Source organism: Bubalus kerabau, chromosome 17, assembly GCF_029407905.1.
Source record: "Bubalus kerabau isolate K-KA32 ecotype Philippines breed swamp buffalo chromosome 17, PCC_UOA_SB_1v2, whole genome shotgun sequence".
NCBI lineage: Eukaryota > Metazoa > Chordata > Mammalia > Artiodactyla > Bovidae > Bubalus > Bubalus kerabau.
In genome coordinates, this window is record NC_073640.1 from 24,737,910 (window position 1) to 24,754,953 (window position 17,044).

At 43.4% G+C, this 17,044-nt stretch overlaps 1 protein-coding gene across 8 annotated transcripts in view; it reads left to right on the top strand.

Moving 5' to 3' along the window:
- The window catches only part of CHD9 (chromodomain helicase DNA binding protein 9), a 229,178-nt gene that overhangs the window by 59,475 nt on the left and 152,659 nt on the right, over positions 1 to 17,044 (top strand). For 6 of the 8 annotated variants that reach the window (XM_055552537.1, XM_055552544.1, XM_055552542.1 and 3 more), the window contains exon 1: positions 2,861 to 3,011. The exons of 1 other annotated variant lie outside the window; for it this stretch is intronic. The gene's annotated coding sequence lies outside the window, so the exon portion shown is untranslated. One more of the 8 variants, XM_055552538.1, reaches the window with a different exon arrangement.

Consider the following 17,044-nt stretch of genomic DNA (forward strand, 5'->3'; position numbering starts at 1 on the left):
GCAGAGGAACCAGAGATCAAATTGCCAACATCTGCTGGATCATGGAAAAAGCAAGAGAGTTCCAGAAAAACATCTATTTCTGCGTTATTGACTATGCCAAAGCCTTTGACTGTGTGGATCACAACAAACTATGGAAAATTCTGAAAGAGATGGGAATACCAGACCACCTGAGCTGACTCTTGAGAAACCTGTATGCAGGTCAGGAAGCAACAGTTAGAACTGGACATGGAACAACAGACGGGTTCCAAATAGGAAAAGGAGTACGTCAAGGCTATATATTGTCACCCTGCTTATTTAACTTATATGCAGAGTACATCATGAGAAACGCTGGGCTGGAAGAAGCACAAGCTGGAATCAAGATTGCCGGGAGAAATATCAATAACCTTCTGCAGATGACACCACCCTTATGGCAGAAAGTGAAGAGGAACTAAAAAGCCTCTTGATGAAAGTGAAAGAGGAGAGTGAAAAAGTTGACTTAAAGCTCAGCATTCAGAAAACTAAGATCATGGCATCTGGTCCCATCACTTTATGGGAAATAGATGGGGAAACAGTGGAAACAGTGTCAGACTTAATTTTTTTGGGCTCCAAAATCACTGCAGATGGTAATTGCAGTCATGAAATTATAGAGACATGCTGCTGCTGCTAAGTCGCTTCAGTCGTGTCCGACTCTGTGCGACCCCATAGACGGCAGCCCACCAGGCCCCGCTGTCCCTGGGATTCTCCAGGCAATAGAGACATAGATCTACATAATTTTAAGGGCATTCATTGGTCTTAATAGAATGCAGTAATGGTAATAATGATAAGGATGCTCCTTAATCACCAAGCATGTATTTTTCAAAGGGCTGTATTCAAGAAAATGTGGGTTTTCTTGGGGAGAGGAGTTCTGTAAAGTAGGTAGAGGTTTCATTTAAATGGAGTATCTTGCCAGATAAATGAGATGTTACTGGCCTTAGATTTGACTCAGCAGGTAGAATTTGCAAGCTAAAGTGGCATTCAAATAAGTAGTGTAGGGAGCTCAAAGGTGAACTGTTTTTTGTGTATTCTTATCCTAGAGTGTAGTTGTTACTAAGTATCCAGGGGAATCAAAACTGTAATTGTACCTTTTCCCTCAGCAGGGTTTTCTCCCAACCCTTTCAGTATCTCAGCTAAACAATGTTGTGTTGATCTACTCTGGACAGCCTTAATAGAGTGAAATTACTTGGCAACTAGCTGTCTGTATACTGCAGCCATTCCATTCTGGTCAGGCGTAAACATGCACAGTGACATTGCTCTATCCTTCTTTGTGAAGACAGAAATTCAAGATATTTCTGTCAACTGCAAGTGCAGTGCAAGTCGCTCAGTCGTGTCCGACTCTTTGCGACTCCATACAGTCCATGGAAGTCTCCAGGCCAGAGTACTGAAGTGGGTAGCCTTTCCCTTCTCCAGGGGATCTTCCCAACCCAGGGATCGAACCCAGATCTCCAGCACTGCAGGCAGATTCTTCACCAGAGCCACAAGGGAAGCCCAAGAATACTGGACTGGGTAGTCTATCCCTTCTCAAAGTGAATGTTAAATATCACCCTTCTAGGATGGGAAACGGAACAAACAAGGTGGTGCTGCATATTGCAGGCAGATGATTTACCGACTGAGCTATGAGGGAAGCCCGACTGAACTTGTAACCTTCCGTTATTTTGTCTTCTCACGTTCAAATATGGATGTTAAAGTTTTTAATCCGGTATTAAAGCCAGCTCAGGACCTAAGAGACCCGTAGAATTTTTAGACTCGGAAGGCTTTTAGAAAATGCGTCCACCCTCTTCATTTCACAGAAGGGAAAACCGAGGCCTTGGGACACGTTATGATTTAATGTAGGTCACCCAGTTAATTAGTGACAGAGTAGGAACCCAGGTGTCCCCAGGCCTTCGTAAGCCAGTGGTTTGCTAGTACGCTCCCTAGTCTTGGACCAGTTCCTTCCCCTCTTTGGGGTGGGGGTGGCAGGCAGGAGAGTCGGAGGAGGTTGTTCTTTCTTTCCCTTCAGAGCTGTGCAATTTAGAACGCGGGCCTGATCACGGGGATGACAAGGTGTCAGCCCGGCTCTCCACCACTTGAGGTGCGCGCGCTCTCTCTAGATGGGGACAGGGGGCTTGGTCTGTCCTTAGCCTGGCGCCCCTTTCGCGGTTGGTGCTTAGCATCTGGACTGAATCGCTGTATCATCGCGGCGACACTCTCCTGGCTCCCGATTTTACGGCACAGGCGTGTGCCACCGCCGTCTCAGACCGAAGGGAGAACCTGGGGTTCGAAATCACGACAGTGTCAAGAGGGAGGCTCCGGAAACCCTCCCGGTTCCTCGGAGGACCCCAGCCTGGCGGGGAAATGCCCAGCGAGTGAGTGACCTCGGCGCCGACCCCGCCGCCGGTCAGTTCGCGGCCGGGGTGTGCCTGCCGGGCCTGACGTGGCGGCGAGGCCGCGGGGAGGGGAGAGACCGCCGCGAGGGCGCGGCCTGACGTGGCGGCCGCGGCGGGGCGGCGAGGGGAGCCCGGGCCACTGCACTGCCCCGCGCTCCGGCCAGAGGGCGCCCGGCCCCAACACTTCCCCGCCCCGAGGCCGCCCAGGGCTCTCGGAGTAACCGCACCGGCGATTGGGTCGGCGGCGTGGCGGGGCCATGTTGGAGCCGGGCAGCGACCCCGCCTCCCGCCGCCCTCCACCCCGGGTCAGACCGGGTCGTGTGGGAAGGGGAGCGACAGAAGGGAAGCCTCCCTCCCCGGTCGCCCGGCGCGGCGGGTTCGGTGGCGGGAGCTGCCGCGGCCTCGGCCACCCCTCCAAACCCGGGCCAATCAGCGGCGCGGGCACAAATATGCAAATGGAGCGCCGGTGCTGCCGGAGTGCCGTTCGCAGGGGCTGGTGGGGTCGCGCTGGGGGAGTGAACTGGGCCAATCAGGCGGGTGCGTGGCGGCGCGGGGGAGGCGGTGCCCCTTCACTCCTCCCTCCGCTCCCTCCCGGCCCCGCGCTGACAGGGGGGCCTGGCCGCGCCGCCGGTAAGTGCCGCCGCCACCCGTCGCTGCCACCCGCCGCCCCGGGCGTGGGGAGGAAGCCCCGGGGGCGCCCCGGGGCAGCGGTCGCTGCTCAACTGGTGGGGAGAGGCGGGGGCGGGTTCTGTCATCCGGGTGGTCGCATGAGGCCGCCCCCGCCCGGCCAGCCGCGCGTGTCAGTCTCGGTCGAAGCACGGGGCGGCGGGGGCGCCTCAGTCATGGCGATGCCCGAGAGCCCGCGAGCGGCGGTGAGTACGTGCCGCCGCCGCCTCTACCGCCGCTCGGCCGGGGTGGGGGTTGGGGGGGGGGGTCGGGGCAGGCCGGGCCGCGTCGCGGCCGCCGAGGTGAGGGGCAGGCGCCCGGGGGCGGGCGGGCGCCCAGGGAGGCCTGGGAGGGGGCGCTGCCCGCACGTGCGGCCCAACCCGCCCGCGGCCCGCCCCGCGCCTGTCATGGCTGCGGGCAGCTGCCCCCGCCTCCCAGCCCGCAGACCCCGGGGTCGGTACCGGGTCGCAGAGCCTGTTGCGTCGGATGAAGGTGAGGGCAGGGCGGGCAGGGCGTGGGTTGGCAGGACCCCCCCCCCCCCCTTCCCCGCTTGAGGTCCGGGCCTCCCCGTCCGCTCGCTTCCCTCCGGATGGTCGGGCTTCCCTCCATCCTGCAGCTTCTTCCCCCGCCCGCCTGCTTTCTCGCCTCCGTGACTCATGACAAGGCGTCCCGCGCGAGTGCTGGGTGCCCTCGAGCCCGGGACGCCCCCGGAGCTTTCCCAGGCCTGGGCGTCCGGGTTACGACCGCAGTGCTTCTCTGTGATACCCCGCCCCGAGGGCCTCTCCACGTCTGCAGCGGGGCCCCGACCCCACCAGCCCCTGTGTGTGTTGGGCCTCCGCCGTGACTGCTGCTTTCTTGGCATCTGGGTGTGGGACGTGATGGGTGGTTCCAGGGCTCTCTCGCGGAGATCCATCCCAAAGCCACGCACGACCCGGAAAGCCTGGGTGTCTGACTGGCCTGTAGCAGTCGCCAGCTCAGAGTGGTTTCTGTTTGTTCCTTTTTTGGTTTTGTTTTGCCCCCTCCCCCGCCCCTTTTCTTAAGGAAAATAAAACTTTTCAGAACAAAGTAGACGAGGTTTTTTTTTTTTTTTTCCAATTGTGATTATTTACCAGTGTTACACAGTTACTTTCTTGGAAGACTAAGATTTGACTCTGTAGTGACTTTTTATCAATTTATGTGAAATACTCATAAGTACTTCAGAGCCCCTCCCCATTAAATAAAGTTTATCTTCATGAATGCAATCATTATCACAATTTAATTTCTTAGTTTTGCACTTCTCAGCTTATCCTTTTCTCTGATTTCAGACTCTAGTTTTACTTAAGCATCTATGATCTTGAACAGAATTTTTGTTATTATTTAGCCTAAACTCTGCATAATTGTACAGGTACTTAGAACCATTAGATTTACAAATACTTGAATGTACCTAAGGGGAACTTGGAGAAGGAAATGGCAACCCACTCCAGTATCCTTGCCTGGAAAATCTCATGGACTGAGGACGGAGGAGCCTGGTGGGCTGCAGTCCATGGGGTCACAAAGAGTTGGGCACGACTGAGTGACTAACAAGGGGAACTTAAGGGAGGATTCCTCTTTGCAGGACGGGGGTTGTTGTGTTTGGTTTTTGGTTTTTGCAATGCAAAAGGATGAATTTAGTGTTTCTTTTATGTTAGATATACAGAACTTGAATTTAAATGTGTCTTTTTGCTAACAGGTAGCACAGAGCCTTCCATATGACCAATGTTTGATAAATACTATTTTTGGGTTTCCTGGGTGGCTCAGTTGTAAAGAATCCGCCTTCAACGCAGGAGACTCCAATTCCATCTCTGGGTCAAGAAGATCCCCTGGAGGAGGAAATGGCAACCCACTTCTGTATTCTTGCCTGGGAAATCCCATGGGAAGAGCCTGGCGGGCTACAGTCCATGGGGTCCCAAAAGAGTTGGACATGACCGAGCAACAAAACATTTTTTGTTAAATAATAAAATATTTTTTATTAAACAACAAAATATTTACTAAATGAAAAATATCTATTGCTACCGTGTAGCTTTCAAGACTTTTCTGTTTATATTGCCTTGTTATTGTTTAGTCGCTAAGTGGTGCCTGACTTTTTTGTGACCCACATTGACTATAGTTCGCCAGGTCCCTCTGTCCATGGGATTTCCCAGGCAAGAATACTGGAGTGGTTTGCCATTTGCTTCTACAGGGGATCTTCCTGACCGAGGGCTCAAACCTGCATCTCCTGCATTATCAGGCAGATTCTTTGCTGCTGTTGTTCTGTTGCTCAATTGTGTCTTATTCATTGTGACCCCATTGATTGCAGCACACCAAGCTTCCTTGTCATTCACTATCTCCTGGAGTTTGCTTAAACTCATGTCCATTGAGGGGGTGATGTCATCCAACCATCTCATCCTCTATTGCCCTCTTCTTCTCCTGCCCTCAATCTTTGCCAGCATCGGGATGTTTTCCAGTGAGTTGGCTCTTCACATCGCGTGACCAGAGTATTGGACTTCAGCTTCAGCATCAGTCCTTCCAGTGAATATTCAGGGTTGATTTCCTTCAACCTGGTTTGATCTTGCTGTCTAAGGTGGATTCTTTACCATTGAGCTACCTGGGAAGTCCTTCACGTTAAATAGTTATGGTATACTCCAAAGTCTTGGCAGGTCTCAGTCCTTGGGGAGTTTCCTATAAAATCCACTTCATGTAATATAGACATAAAATGATCTGAGGAAGATCAAAGTAGTTGCCTCCCAGGCTTGCCTCTGGTATCTCTGTCATCCTTGAACAGTTTTAGAATAGTGGGTATTGTAGAGTTTAATAACAAAAACCGTTGTGATTGATTAACTAGGAGAAAATGGTGTCCTAAGGATATTGGAAATAATATTAGGAAGAAAATATTGTGCTGGTGTAACCAGTAAAGCCTTCTTGTCTTGGTGTGCTGATTGGAGAGACTCAGGACTTTGTCAATTTACTAGCTGTATAGTTGTAGTCCGGTTAATTAAATGCTGTGAATCTTCATTTTCTCCCATTTAACAAATCTGTGATTCTAAATATCCCAAGATTTTTCTCTGAAATGCAAATTATTCTTGGCTTTAAGTTTTCAAAAGGCAGAGGTTTTGAAAGAGATAGTGGTATATTGGTATTTCAGGTAAATTGGCCTTTCTGGGAAACATTTTTAGAATAACCTCAAGTGAGCAAGTATGAATAAAGGTAGGAAAGCAGTGTTCTCAATGGGAAAAGCCCACGACAAGAAAAGATTAATGAAATCATAGCCTTTTCAACTTGGAAATATCTTTAGATACTTCTAACTCCAGACCCTGTATCTAATATGACTGCATGCCTTCCATAAGGCACTGAACTAACTACACCTTGGTAGTTTACTTATGGAAATAAGATAGACTCGAAGGAGAGGCTTGTGTAAATTTAGGATGGGGAACTGAAGTAGCATTACAGATTTAGACGTAAAATCTATTGAAGCTTCTACCAATAGTAAAATGAAAATGTCGGTACATATGAATATTTCAGATTTTCTGAAGAGTTGGATCAGTGATAGAAATGTAATACAAGAAAAAGTCAACTATTACAGTTTGACAGCAAAGGGAAAAAAGTCTCAGGTCAAAGTCTAAAAAGGAAAAATGAATATGATTGAAATAATCTACTGGGGAAATTTCATCAGGTGTTAGTATAATGAATAAAAAACATAGCAATGAGAATATAGAAACGAGGTGGTTGGTCAGAGTGAAAATGAATTATGAAAACTAATTATGAGAGTGTGTTGTCATAAATGTTTGAAAAACTCTAAAAGCCAAAGACTGCAATTAGAAGGGATTCATGGAGACTGAGATAGAATGATTTTATTGTAACATTTCAAATGTTTTGTAGATGTTGTGGTCTTAACATGATTAAGGTGTTTTAGCAAAACACAGATTTAGCTTTTTTACACTTGTCTACTTTGTAAATATAAGTTGCCACATTGCAGTTTTATAACTGTCGTCTAATACTTTGTGTCTCTTTACTCCTTATTTGGGCTTCACTCCCATACATTCCACCTCTCTGAGTTTTACCAGTCTGTGAATACTCAAGTCAAATTCCACATTGTGTAAAATCATCTCTTATCATCGTAGCCCTTAAGGATTTCTCCTTCCCATGAAATCATAGCATTATTATTTGTCTCACTTTTTTGACATTGTGTAGTTTCCTGGCATTCCTTCTATTGTATTGCCTTTGAATTTGCAAGAATACTTTTTGCTCTTTTCTTTTAGAAGCAGTTGGAAAGTTGAAAAAGTGATGGTGAGAAACCTAAAGGAGGGGAAAGCCACTTTGAGCTGTAATTTGTTTCCTGGACTCCAGGTCATAAACATCCATCCGTCCATTAAGCAGATTTATTAAGTGGTCCTTTTATTTAGTAATTTATTATATGTACTATAATGTGACCTCTGCCTTTCTAGAATATACAGTCTAATAGTGGAAACACATAACGAATAAACAATAAACAAATGTCAAATTTCAACTTAGGATGAATACAGTAAGGAAAGAGAACAGAATGCTATGAGAGGGAAAAATGGAGAAGGTTTTAGTGTGTATGGTCAGAGAAGGCCTCTTAGGTGGTGCTGTTTAAGTCACGACGACAAGACTAAGAAGCCAGGCAGGAGAAGAGATTCCTGGAATGGAGAAAAATACATATGAAGGCAAGAAAACGATCCATACCTTGAAGAAATGAAAGAAGTTCAGGGTAGCAAGAACATAATGGAGGGAGACCATGCAGGATGAAAAGAGAGAGAGGCAGAAAGCAGATCATGCGGGGCCTTGCAGGGCACATTAAAAGACTTTTGGGTTTTACTAAGGACATTTCAGTCATTGAAGATTTTGAAGCAGAGGAGTGAAATAATTTTTAAAATATCACTTTCGTTTAGATTGGAGCTAAAGGCAAGAGTGAAAGCAAAGACATTATGCTACTATCATCATTGAGGTAAAACAGTGCTAACTGGAGCTGGGGTAACAGCTATAGAGATGAGGGAATGGAAAAGGTGATATATGTATACATAAAATTTGATTTGCTAGAGACAAGGAGATGGGAATGATAGAGAAATTGACAACTTCATTGTGAACTGAATGTAGATGAAAGGTGTCAAAAATGACCTCCAGGTTCCTGGCTTGAGAATTAGGTGGTGGTGAGATGTACTGAGAAGGTGGTGAGGGAGAAAAAAGGTTTGGTGAGAAAGCTTTGAATACTGTCCATACACAGGTGTCTTCAATGGTTTTATCTGAGTGGTAGATGCCTCAGTCAGGATAGCTTTAACTATGTGTATGACACCACACTATGACATGTTCATAGCTTGTGTTTTGAGAGAAAGATGTAGACTTCCTATTTATGTTAAAAAAATTGGTAACTGAAATGACCTTTATAATAGTGTTCTTCAGTTTTTGAATGTTTGTGAATATCTTAATGTAGATTGGGCTTCCCTTGTGGCTCAGCAGGTAAAGAATCACCTGCAATGTGGGAGACGAGGGTTTGATCCCTGGGTTGGGAAGATCCCCTGGAGACAGAAAAGGCTACCCTCCCCAGTATTCTGGCCCGGAGAATTCCATGGACTGTATAGTCCATGGGGTCGCAAAGAATCAGACAGGACTGAGCAACTTTGACTTAATGTAGATTACATTGATACGGAGGTTTAAGGAAAAAAAAAAACTTGAGTGTAGTATTAGATGGGTTTATGTATTACTTGGGTGATGGTGCAGAATACAAGTCTTATAGTCTTGATATCCTCAGGAAATCAGCAGTCTTTAAAGTTATTAGCTTGTAAGTAGCCTGATAGTAAACGTATCATTTTTAATGAGGCTTCTGGTGCTTATGAGTAAAAATTATACCTTAGGTTATTAGTAGCTATTGTTTATCAAATAGCTACAGATGTTGATATGTTTTTATAATTTGGCATAATTAAGTGAAGTTAGCTAAATGAATTTAAGGTTTTTGTTTTTTTTTTTTTTTTTTTGAGAGGAGTGGTTTGTGCTTTAAAACTTTTTTTAACCAGTAATTTTGGACGTTGTTATGGCCACCTCATGCAAAGAGTTGACTCATTGGAAAAGACCCTGATGCTGGGAGGGATTGGGGGCAGGAGGAGAAGGGGACGACAGAGGATGAGATGGCTGGATGGCATCACCGACTCAATGGACATGAGTTTGAGTAAACTCCGGGAGTTGCTGATGGACAGGGAGGCCTGGCGTGCTACGATTCATGGGGTTGCAAAGAGTCAGACATGACTGAGAGACTGATCTGAGCTGAACTGATTGCTCCAAACAGACAGGATTTGAAATTTTAGGAGAGGGGTATTTATCTTTCTTGGCCATTGATTATGTCAGGTTAAGTTCCTGACTAAGCAGCAGCCCTCTATTGAAAATCAGGGGAATTTCCTGGTAGTCTGGTGGTTAGGATTTCTTACTTTCACTGCTGAAGGCTCTGGTTCAGTCCCTGGTTGGGGACTGTAAGTCGTGTGGCACACCCCCCAAAAAAAGGATTATTGGAAATCAGTGGTTATTCACCTGAAAGATAAATGCTAATATATCTTACTAGGTTTTTTTGTTTTTATAAGAAGGAAAAGATGGTGAGGATAATGTTTAGGTTTCATATATTTTGCATAAAATGTTTTGTCTTAAAATTTTGTGCTTTACTACAGCTTGGGTAAATTAAAAAATTTTTTCATCGAATTAGCTGACTCGAATTCAGTATGTTTCTGCATTTTCTCAGTTATTTTGAAAGAGTTGCAGTAATTTTATGGGGGCAGAAACTGAAGTACAAGAGTTTAATAAGCATATAGGTATTTGGAAAATGGAGTTAGTGTAGAATTTATTTTCAATATTTGTTTTTGAGTAGAAGGATAGAAAACAAGATGATTTTATTTGTACATTTACGTTTTTGCTAAAGCAGGAGATATTTGCTCTTGCCTAAAGTTAGAAGGGAAGCAGGTAATTGCAGAGGGTGATTAAAGATCCTCCAGAGGTGGAACATGTAAGTCCCTTTGAAAGGCTGGATGGAATGGTGACTATTAAGAGGTGAAAGATTAATCTTTGGGAAGGAGTCATACTTCCTCTTTTGAAAAGAGTGTAATAGAAGAAAAAAGGAATAGATTCAAAAACAGATACATGCTTTGGAAAAGATGATTGGTGAATTTCAACTGAAAAACCTCAGAAAACTAAGAGGCAGAAATGTTTGGGGTGAAAATGGGGAAGTTAGGATTGCAGAATTGGGAGAAAAACAAAAAAACTGCAAAGAGATAGCCTCAAAGCCTGGAAAAGTGAATTTAAACATTAAGCAAAAGCAGGGACTGCATTTAAGGCAAATGTTAGGTTCTGGGCATGTAATAATTGTTAGGAATATTATAAATATTGAAATTGTTAGTTGAAATGGACTGAGGCAAGGAGGTAAAATTACAGTGGTGATGTTAATAAAGTATGGTGGGTTGAGTGAGTGTAAAAGGACCCAGGGGTATTGAAAATGATAAGAGGACAGCATTGGAGATAATTAGTGAAAGAGTTTGAGGAGGTCTAGAGAAGCCTAACAGTCTTCGGAAGGTTTGGAGGACTATAGGTTCTTGGGAAGTCAGAAAAGAGATAAGAGGTATGAGAGGGAAGTCAAAGTTGCTCAGTTGTGTCCAGCTCTTTGCCATCCCATGGACTGTAGCCCACCAGGCTCCTCTGTCCAAGGAATTCTCCAGGCCAGAATACTGGAGTGGGTAGCCGTTCCCTTTTCCAGGGGATATTCCCAACCCAGCGATCGAACCCATGTCTTCCACATTGCAGGCAAATTGTTTACAGTCAGAGCAATCTACATTTGTTAAACACTTACTGTATTTTAAGAACTTTGAATGTGTTTCTTAACTGTGCATCAACTTTGCAAGTTAAATGGTGATAATCAGCCTGAGTCTCAGTTTTTAGTGTATTTCGAATTTTGGAAAATTCTGCATTTAAATCAGTTTCCTGTTTTTAATGTTAATAGTATAGACACACACACTTAATTTGGTTATGAGTAAGACTAATATTCAGGACCACTTAATTAAACAACTTAACCTGACTCAGTAGCAAATAGGAAACTTTTAATCTTTCTTCAATATCAGCCTCAAATTAATTTTCCCAGTTAGCTTTTACTAAGAGTAGAGATGAGATTATATTTTTAAAGATTTTCTTTCTGTGAGATGTAAACCAACACTAAATTAAGTATGAATGCCTACAGAGTAATTAATTGAATTTAGTAAGTGGTGATCTACAGACCAGAGATGTTAATATAAGCATTACCTGAGTGCTGTTTAGATTAGTAGTTGGAGTTCTTTTAAACCAAGGAATGCTTTGTTTTTAAAAGATCCTACTTGAAAGCTTAATCTGTAAAATAAAAAAATATGCAGGGCGAAATTTTACAGGGGAAGAAATGGGGGAAGGGGTAGTCTAAAGCCTTTCCTTCCTTTGGCTAAATGTTACCCAGTAATCTAGAGAGAGCATAGTTTGAAAACAGCATTTACAGAGTGCTTTTTGTGGGTTATTTATTACAGTTCTAGGAGATCGGTATGAGTATATTACACTCCCCATTTGCAGATGAAGAAACTGAGCTTGAAAATGATTAAGTGACTTGTTTAAGATTACATAGCCCTACTCCAGTATTCTGCACTGGGAAACCCCATGGACAGAGGAGCCTGGTGGGCTACAGTCCGTGTGGTCGCAGAGTCTGACATGACTGAGCAACTGAATACACACACACAACAGGTGATAAAGCTGACCAGTCTCTTTTCAAAGCCCTTACTTTTACTTCTGTGTTATAGGGTCCCTTGTAGAATAACTTATCAATGAAAGCGGAATGCTTTGTGGGATACCTGGGCATTAAGCTTCAGTTGGATCACTGAAGGCATTCTCATGTACGCAACTCTGTGTGTGTGTGTGTGTGTGTGTGTGTGTGTGTAGGGTAAATATATATAACCTAAAATTTACTATTTTAACCATTTTTAAGTGCAGTCCAGTGGAGGCATACTTCAGGTCATAAAAATGATATATTTTTGCTTAAAAGAATGTTTTTGAATCTCAATTTTTGGTGCAGCTATTAGAATTGAGAGGTTTTGTTTTGTTCAACATTATGACATTGAATTCTTGAAAACATTTGAGGATTTACTATGTGGCAGGAATTACACTAGATGTTCAGGATAAAGATGAGTAAGGACCATTCTCTGCACACCTCTTATTTTGTAGGGAAGACAGACAAGTAGACCAAGAATGATAATGCAGTGTGTGAAGTGTGGAATCCAAAAATTGAATGCTTGGGACTTGCCTGGCAGTCCAGTGGTTAAGACTCCGGGGACACGGGTTCGATCCCTGGTTGGGGAACTAAGATCCCACATGCCACATGGCATGCCTCCCCCACTCAAACTCAAAACAAACCAGCCCTAAAATAAATGCTTAACCTTTCTAGAGGGCTGTGTGTGTGTGTGTGTGTGTGTGTGTGTACACCATGTATTAGCTTCCTGGGGATTGTAGAACTTGAATTTAATATCAGAGCATTATCAGCTGAAGGAACAGGGGTGGTGGGAAGTGATATAGGTGAAGAGAACTTCCTGTGTGTATTAATGGAGATGTGAGAAAATTTGATGAATTCAAGCAGCATTTCAATGTGGTTAAGTCATGGACTGTTGTTCAGTCGCTAAGTCAGGTGCGACTCTCTTGCGATGCCACGGACTGTAGCCCGTCAGGCTCCTCTGTCCATGGGATTTCCCAGGCAAGAATACTGAAGTGGGTTGCCATTTCCTTCTCTAGGGGATCTTCCCAATCCAGGGATTGAACCCACATTTCCTATTATTGTAGGTGGATTCTTTACCACTGAGCCCCTGGGAAGCCCCAGGCATGGATTACCTATGGGGAAATAGAAGCAAAAACGGGTGGAGAGGCAGTGATATCTTCAGCAAAGGAATGTAAAGTGAGGTTGCTCAGTTGTGTCCGACTCTTTGCAATCCCATGGACTGTAGCCTACCACGCTCCTCCGTCCATGGGATTTTCCAGGCAAGAGCACTGGAGTGGGTTGCCATTTCCTTCTCCAGAGGATCTTCCCAACCCAGGAATTGAACCCTGGTCTCCCGCATTGTAAGCAGACGCTTTACCATCTGAGCCACCAGGGAAGTACAAAGGAATGTAATGAGCAAGCAAATATATTTGGGAGATGAGTTTAGGCATATAATGATACTATTGGTTAGTATAAATACTTTTTTTAAATGAGTTGGAAACTAGGTACAATCAGATGCAACAGGCTCTTACTAATTTTTCCTCTAGTTAACATAGAATCTTGGTATATGTTCCTAGTTCTGCAGATCAGTGAGAAGAAAATACATATTTATTGAGCAGTTACTATATTTTAGACTTCCTTCTTCTGAACACTGCGACAGCCCTGCAGTGTGGAAGGTTAGGTGAGGAAAATGAATTCCAAAGAACCATTGAAGGTTATAAAACTTAGAAATGGCAGTTAGAATTTGAACTCATGACTGATCTTCTTCAACTATGCTATGGCCGATCAGTATTTTCCAGAGATTTTTCTTATTGAGTAGGAATCTAATTTATTTTATAACTAATTAGCTGGATGGATGCCTAATGCAGTTAATCTGAAACATACCAAGTATACAGGGAGCAGAGGTAAGGATGGTCTTTAATAGAGTTGTATAAACAAATGTAGTAGAGATTGGAATACATGACTTGTACAACTTCTTATGTGGGCTTCTGTGATGATTTAGTGTGTTGTACATTAATCAGATCAGATCAGATCAGTCGCTCAGTCGTGTCCGACTCTTTGCGACCCCATGAATCGCAGCACGCCAGGCCTCCCTGTCCATCACCAGCTCCCGGAGTTCACTCAGACTCACGTCCATCGAGTCAGTGATGCCATCCAGCCATCTCATCCTCTGTCGTCCCCTTCTCCTCCTGCCCCCAATCCCTCCCAGCATCAGAGTCTTTTCCAATGAGTCAACTCTTCGCATGAGGTGGCCAAAGTACTGGAGTTTCAGCTTTAGCATCATTCCTTCCAAAGAAATCCCAGGGCTGATCTCCTTGTACATTAATAAAACAACCTAAATTATCTTGTCTACTGGGGAAAGTTTTGAAGGATATTCTTCTGTATAACTATTAACAAGTTAGTTTATCTTTCTGTTCTAGTTTTTGCTAGTATTGATATTGTTATGTAATAGGGTCAAATTAGCCTGAAAATCTTTTTCAGTGAGGACAGTGTTATTCATGCAAATAGTGGAAGGTTAGAACAATCTTCTGTAGCATAATTCCTTTTTTAGAATTTAAGTATAGAACATTATGGGTGATGTCTTCACAGGAAAAAAAGTAAGTTTTTTAAAAGTTAAGAGGTATTTTGGGGGCTTCCCAATACTGGTGGCTCAATAGTAAAGAATCCACCTGTGATGCGGGTTTGACCCCTAACCTGGGAAGATCCCACGTGCGGTAGAGCAACCTAGCCCGTGCGCCATAACTACTGACCCTGTGCTCTGAAGCCTGGGAGCTGCAGCTTATGAAGCCCACGTGCCAGGTCTGCTGAAGCCCATGCTCCTCAACAAGAGAAGCCACCACAGTGAGAAGGCCACATACTGCACCTGGAACGTGGCCCTGCTTACCGCAACTACAGAAAAGCCCAAGCAGGAGCAAAGACCCAGCACAGCGAACAAGCAAATAAAAAAAATTATATTAAAAAAATGTTTTTAAGTAAGCTAAGTTTCATAAATGTTTATTGGGTTGGCCTAAAAGTTTGTTGTTTCCACAAGGTAGTATGGAATAGCCTGAACAAACTTGGCCAACCTAAATATTTTAGAATATAGAGCCCACTACTTTTTATCTTCCTAGCATTTATTCCATGAAGAAGATTTTAAGCTTTTTTCCCTGATATCTCTAGTTTGGTTAGGGTATGTGTTTGTGTGAGTAGAAAATTAACCAAGTGCACAGTGTTGATCAATGACACCTTCATAAGCATTCAGTCCAAGCCTGTTATTGACAAGGAAATTGGGGGGGCCAGATGGTTGTTAAATATGCTGTCACAGATTTAAGTAGTTCCAGGAATTAGAATTTTGGTCTCTACACTATACAGGAGAAAACAAATAATACTAATAGGTTTTAGTTTATAGTGTTAGGTAAGGACATTTTTCTTTTGAATCCTTTTAGTTTACTTGGAAAATTTCTATTCAGGCTTTTAAGGCACTACCAGTAAATTAAGCAGAGACAAAGTTGATGTTCATCAGTTTCACAGTATAATATTTTGGTTAGCCCTGAGCAGGTTAGGTCTGATAATTGGGTCATAGTTTGGGGTTTGGTATCCTGACATCTTTTACTCTACTAACCATAAAATAGCTAAGTGTACTACACAGGTTAGATTCTATAGCATATCATGCTTCCTATTCACAAAGACTTAGAAAAATTTTTAATGAACCATCAGTTCAGTTCAGTCGCTCCGTTGTGTCTATCTCTTCACTACCCCATGGACTGTGGCATGAACAGTAATATATATAAAATTTATATATACCATAATATACATAAAATGGAATATTGTTCAGCCTTAAAAAGGAAAGACATTCTGACATGTGCTACAACATGGATGAACCTTGAATACATTATGCTAAGTGAAATAAGCCTCTTACACACATATACACAAATACTGTATGATTCTACTTATATGAGATATCTAATGTAGTCAAATTCATTACAAACAGACATTAAAATAATGTTGCCAGGGGACTGGGATTGGAGGAAGGGGAATAGTGAGTTGTTTAAATAGAAAAGATTTCAAATTTGCCAGGGGAAAAAATTCTGAAGATTGGTTGCGCAAAAATCAATATGTTTAAAACTACTGAACTCTACATTTAAAAATGGTCAAGATGGTAAATTTTATTTTTTACAACAATTAAAACTTTAAAATATTTTGTGTTTTGCAGATAAAAACATTAATTTTTTGAAAAGATATGTGCACCCTTGTGTAAATTGCAGCATTATTTATAATAGCCAAGATATGGAAACAACCCACATGCCCATCAAATAGATGAATAGATTAAAAAGATGTGGTATATATATATAGAAAAAAGAATACAGTCTTGCCATTTGTAACAACATGTATAGGCCTTGATGATATTATGCTATGTGAAATAAGAGACAAATACTATATGCTTTTACTTGCATGTGGAATCTAACAAAACAAGTCATAACAAAAGAGAAACTGGAGTTATAGATACAGAGAACAAACAGGTGGCTGCCAAAGGAAAGATGGTGGCAGGAGGGAGGAAAGAAAGAGGTGAGGGAGATTGAAAGGTACAAACTTTCAGTTGCAAAATAAACGTCACTGGTATGAAGTGTACAGTTTGGGGAATACCGTTAACCAAGTAATACCTTCGGTGATGTCATAACTAGTCTTAACATGGTGATTTTTTGAAATATATAGAAAGAGACTATGTTGTGTAACAGGAACTAACATAGTGAAGGTGAATTATACTTTAAAAACACACAAACAAACTGGGAAACAGAGATCAGATTTATGATTACCAGAGGCAGGAGTAGGGGCTGGAGGGAGGGGAATTGGATGAAGGCCATCAAAAGGTACATGATAAGGTAATTAACACTTCTGTTTGTTGTCATATATGAAAGTTGTTAAAGTAAATGCTAAGAGTTCTCATCCAAATTTTTTTCTGTTTCTTCAATTGTGTATCTGTGTGAGATGATGAGTTGGAGAAGGCAATGGCACCCCACTCCAGTACTCTTGCCTGGAAAATCCCATGGACGGAGGAGCCTGGTAGGCTGCAGTCCATGAGGTCGCTAAGAGTCGGACACGACTGAGCGACTTCACTTTCACTTTTCACTTTCATGCATTGGAGAAGGAAATGGCAACCCACTCCAGTGCTCATGCCTGGAGAATCCCAGAGACGGGGCAGCCTGGTGGGCTGCTGTCTGTGGGGTCGCACAGAGTCGGACACGACTGAAGTGACTTAGCAGCAGCAGCAGCAGAG